We start from the raw sequence: 6,059 nt of genomic DNA, 5'->3' as shown, positions 1-6,059 counted from the left end.
AGGAACCTTCCTGACATGATGGAAATCACATGACAGGGTACTGTCAATGTGATGGTGCCCCCGGATGGAGTTATAGCGGTGGGACGGCCGGTCACTTGCTAGGTGTTGAAGTGTGATGCCACTACTGTGGTGGATGGCCGAGATACAACCGGACCTTATTATGTTGTCACGTGACGCCAGTGCCTGGTGGGCACACAGGTGTGATGGATTCCCTTGTGGTCAGTGTTGCCGGGTTGCTACCGGGTCCCTTGGGATAGTGTAGTCACAGATGATGTAGTCACAGGTGGCCAAAGCGGAATAATGACCCTCCCGGGTAGTAGGACCCGCCACCCACAGAAAGGGGAAGTGTCCCAAGGTTGCGGCGTGTATGCTGTGTAGGTGGTGATGAATAATCACAGACTCTGAGATAACGTTGACTTGGTTTACTACTTGTAAATGTACAGAAGTTAATACAGTAGATCTTTGGTATACACTTGATAAGAGTTCCAATAAACACTTGCACATAAGACAAGCAGATCTGTGAGATAAGAGCGGAGTAGGAGATAGTTGTGTTGGTAGAGTTGTGTTGAGGTAGAGTAGAAGAGAGGAGGACGCCGTGAGAGTCTGAAACCCATGTAGTAATGTGCTCTACCCGGACGTTGGAGGATATAGTAGAATACTTGTAGAAGAAGAAGAAGAAGAACACCTGTGCCTGTGTATTGACCTTTACTTTAGTCTTCACACCACTTTATGCCCACTAGCGTTGGCCGAACCGTACTAATGGCTGACACAGGTCCCAGACCTTGTTACCTGGGCTGAGCGGAATGATGAGCGTTCCCTGCTGACACCCTCCCTGCGAGATGGAGTTCATAGGCTTACTGCAACTTTGCTCCACCCGGATCAGTTCCTAGCTCTATGGCTGTATAGTGGATACTGTCCTGCTCTGTGACTTCTCCTTGTCCACGGCATGGGTTGAGGTTATCTGTTGGTTAGTAATCTCCTAAGAGGTTTAACACTGCCTAGTGCTTTGTATGGGTACTAGAAAGAAAGTTGGTGAGAGTGTGCTGTCTTGTGTCCTACCTATGTGGGGTACTGGCTAAGACTGAACTAGAACTAGAACTGAACAGAGGGCCAGGGCCCGGTCGAGACTGCTGTGGAGATCTATCTAGCTTGTGTCCTTCCTCCACCCTGTCCCGAACAGAAAGCTCTTGATCCTCCCACACCCAAGGGACTAACTTACTCTACAGTGTGTATAGGGCACTGTGATTGGGTAAACAAAAAGCAATAGAAGAAAAGAGAGAAGAGGAGATAGGAAAGAAGAAAGTAAAAACCCTACTGGTCTCAGATTCTGGCACACATAAACACAATAACCCTTTGCAATACTTCAGCTGTCCAGCTTCCATACATCAATACATAATACAGCAACATCTAGTGGTCAACTCTTAATACTACCTTTACAATAATAAGACCACAAAAAGTACAGACTTTTGCAAAGGGTGTTTATAATAGTAACACCCCTAGTGGGACACCACATCAAGTCGCTCCAGACCCATACCCCTCCCATCTATTATCCCCTTAAATGAGACATAGAAACCATGATTGGAATTGATTGGCCACAGCAACCTAAATTTTATAAACAAAAATATTTTAACAAAAATCCAAAATGTCTTAACGACACCTGACCTCCACCGTAAACCAACCGTACACCATATTGCTTAAGGTCATTGGCTGAAAAGCACCATCAAGTTCTACCCGCATAACCCATTTATTACGTTGGGGCCTACAACCCTCGTTTTTCACCGGCCAGCCACAACCCGCCAGTACAAATAAATCAACCTAAGGGGGCCAAGAACCCATTCTATTAGGGTCCCCCCTTCACCTCCAACAGTAGTGCATTTTCCGTCCAACTTCGAGGACACCCCCTCCACCACACAGCCACGCAGGGCACATTCCACTCTTAACCAAAGTTGCCCAATTCCCTAAAGAGAAAAACCCCGCCATATAGCCAAACAACTAAAGAGAGGGTGTACAGGAGTTTCCTCACAGGTTCTGTGGCTAAAATGGCTGCCGAACCCCCCACTCCAGCTCTCTGTAAGAACTGACCTCATCCCTATGTCTTCCCTCCTAGGGGAACCTCCCCCCTTTAATCCAATAAGTCCCTTTCCCCCTGAATCCACCTCATGCTGCCCCACCCCTGTCACTCCTTCCAAGTCCCTGTCATGTAGGCCTCCCCCTAGCTCTACAGATGTCCGGCCTTAACTGGATTGATAGACCTGGTAACTATATGCAAATATTGAAACCATATACATGATGTGGGGAACTCCGACGCATCGCACACCGCCCATATATTTGGATTGTGTAAATAAGGCCTAAGAGTTGGTTGTGGGACCAGTGATACTGTCCAGGAGCCATGCAGTGTCTTTTTTGCAACAGAGGAGTCCCTGCTGATTGAAAACCAAGTGTGATGGCACAAGGTGGTGTCCTGTACCTGCTGAGCATCCCACAGCACTGGTCATCTGTTCGTTCTTCTGCTCTTTCTCAGTGTACTTGTCTTCTGGTAGCTTCTCACCTGTGTTGAGCTGGCTTCCAGGGGGACTGAGCTTCCTCTAGTGGCAGATGTATGCCTGTTCACCTGTATTTAAAGGCTCAGCACACAAGTTCTAGTAAATTCTAGGCTGATCACCTCAGGGTATTTCTTACCATCACCTCTGTGCTCAGTTGTTGGTGTTGTTCCAGTCAGCAACCACATCTGTGCTTCCTGGCTGGCTGCCATTTCCCACTCTTCCTTTGGATCTTGTTCCATCCCTGGTTCTCAGCTCAGCTTTGGTCTGGTCAATGTCATCTCATAGTACATGGATGTTTATCTGCAGTTGTGGTTCATCTATTTCCGGTGTAGCAGGCCAAATTAACACCCTCCTAGATTATACCCAGGTATAGTTTGGCCTAGACCAGAGTATACCCCGGGGTATAAAACAGCCTAGGCCAACCTATACCTCAGAGTGTAAAATAGCCTAGACTAAACTATACCCCTTCAGGCCAGAATATACCCCAGGGTGTAAAACAGCCTAGTACGAACTATTCCCCAGGGAATGAAACAGCCTGGGCTAAACTATACCCATCCAGGTTGGAAAAAAAAAAAAACATCTACTGTCAAACCTGGGTATAGTCTGACCCAGGCCACAGTATACCTCGGGGGTAAAATCTGTACCTGGGGGTGTAAAACAACCTAGGCCATACTATATCCCTCCAGGTTATAATGTTATTACTTGTTCACTGGTGTTCTCACCTCAGACCACAGTATACCCATGGGGATATATATTCTATTCCCCAGGGTGTAAAATAGCCTAGGCCAGACTATATTCCTAAAAGCCATAAAGTTATTGGGGTGTCCCACTAGGAGTGTTACTGCTATTCACAACCTTCGTAAAAGTCTGTACTTTTTGTGGCCCTGTAGTACTAAAAGATGACCACTAGATGTCACTGTGTTCCATATTGAAGTGTGGAAGCTGCACGGCTGAAGTATCTCAAAGGGTTATTGTGTTCATATGTACCAGATTCTGTGAACGAGTAGGATCTTTCCTTTTTTCTGTCCTATCACCTCTCCCCTTTCTACTCTTCTATTGCACTCTTTCTACCCAACAACAGCAGCACCTTACACACTGATTAGGAAGTTAGTCCCTTGGGCGAGGGAGGAGTCTCAGTTGTGCTTCTGTGGAAAAGGACGCAGCTCAGATAGCTTTCCACAGTGGTTCTACCTGGGCCCTGGCCCTCTGCCAGGTCCCCTCGACAGAGAAGTCCTAGTCTTAGTCAGTACCCCGCATGGGTAGGACGCAGGACAGTGCCCTCTTACAAACTTCTTTCTTGAAGTACCTGTATCGCGAGTAATACAGTGCTAAACCCTTCAGGAGAGGACTAGCCAAAAGATCATCTCAACCCATGCCGAGGACTAGGAGTTACAACAGAGCGGGACAGTATGCATTACAAAGTCAAAGAGCTAGGAACTGATCTGGGTGGAGCAAAGTTACTGGAAAGTCTATGAACTCCATCTCGCAGCGAGAGTGTCAGCAGGAAACCCTCAGCACTCTGCTCATTCCAGGTAACGAGGTCTGGGGCCTGTGTCACCTAATAATACGGTTCAGCCAAAGCTAGACGGCATAAGGCGGTGTGAAGACTATAGGAAAGTCAATATGCAGGCAGGTTGTCTTCTTCTTCTAAAAGTATTCTTCTATACAGTCCAACATCCCAGCAGAGCACATTACTACATGGGTTGAGACTCTCACGGCACCCTCCTCTCTACTACGCTACCTCAGTACAACCTTATCAACTCTACTACATCCTACTCCGCACTTATCACACAGATCTGGTGGTCAATATTTATTGGAACTTTGTCAAGTATATATCCAAGTACTGCTGTATTACCTATTGCACATTTGCTAATAGTAAACCAAGTCAACATTATCAACGGAGTCTGTGATTATTCACTAGCACCTGCACAGCACTTACACCGCAACCTTGGGACATTTCCCCTTTCTGTGGGTGGCGGGTCCTACTATCCGGGAGGGTCATTACACCGCTCTGGCCATTTGTGATTACACTATCCCAAGGGACCCAGCAGCAACCCAACCGGACACCAACCACAGGGGAAAAGGGTACAACCGGTCTTACACCTTAAAAGCAGGCGTACCATCACACCTGTGTGCCCACCAGGCACTGGCGTCACGTGACAAAACCCTAAGGTCCAGCTGTATCTCGGCCATCCACCATAGTAGTGGCATCGCACTTCCATCTAGCAAGTGACCGGCCGTCCCACCGCTATAACACCATCCATGGGCACCATCACATTATTACTTCACTGGTCTGTCTCTAATTTGGCCTACCTCTTGGGTCTGCAGGGCTTCCGAGTCACCCAATTAGTGTAGGAGACGTCATGTGCTGATCAGGTGACCCATAAACATTCGACTGATAAGTTTCAGGATTTATGACTTGAACAGTCAAGTTTTTCTGGTTTAAGTAATAATAGTCTAAGTCGGAAATTTTTTTAGCAGGAGGGGCTTTTTATGGGCTTTTGCGCTCGTAAAAATGCTAATTAGAAGCAAGTGCCCTGATAAATCTCGCATATTTGTTGCTAAGACAGGTTGGGTAACACTACGCTAGGGTAGGAGCGGAGAAATGCTACAGAAAATTTTGTACAAAAAAACATTTGTACACGATAAGGCTGAATTCACACTGCGTTTTTAGCATACGTTTAACGTATCCGTTTTTTTTAACGGAAAAAAAATGGTGTCAGCAACGTTTTTGTGTCCGTCGAATAAAAAAACGGATCCGTTTTGATACTTTTTTTTTTATAATGGAAGTCAATGGAAAAACGGATCAAAACGGATGCACACAAATGCATCCGTTTTTGCAAACCGTTCTTCATCCGTTTTTTTTTTTTTTTTTCTTTCAAAAAACGGATTGCAAAAACGCAGTGTGAACCCAGCCTAAGTCTAATGTAAAAAAAGTTAATAGAAAAAATCATGCCTAGACAGCCAAATCCAAAGCTTTAGCTCTCCGGGCATTATGGGAATTGTGGTTTTGCAACAGCCGGAGGGCCTGAGTTTGGAGGCCCATGGTCTTGACTGGGGGTATAGTCTGGCCTGTTACACTGGAAAATAGCCGGAGCACTGCAGTACCTTACATATTATTACAAGGTGAGATATCTAGGAGATTACTTTTTATACTGTTTGTACAAAAAAGTTTTTATTGGAATACCCCTTTAAGAGCCGATAGGTTTCATCTGTGTGCAGCCTGCCGCTCCTTTGCAGCAGATAGGGTTATGTAGGGTAATGCACTTAGGCCATAAAAATAATAAGTATAATAACTATATAGGTATAATTACTATATAAGTATAAATACTATATAGGTATAATAACTATATAAGTATAATTACTTTATAATAAAACACTGGGTAAACCTGCTTCCTAGAATGACCTGGCGGACAGTAAACGCACCTTTATTAGTGGCAGGCAGTAATAAAATCCATCAATATGGGCTCCATCAAAGGAGGCCGAGATGCTAAAGATGAGAATATAGGGGGACAT

This window comes from Dendropsophus ebraccatus, chromosome 9, assembly GCF_027789765.1.
Source record: "Dendropsophus ebraccatus isolate aDenEbr1 chromosome 9, aDenEbr1.pat, whole genome shotgun sequence".
Taxonomy (NCBI): domain Eukaryota; kingdom Metazoa; phylum Chordata; class Amphibia; order Anura; family Hylidae; genus Dendropsophus; species Dendropsophus ebraccatus.
Note: the sequence above shows the minus strand (reverse complement) of the source record.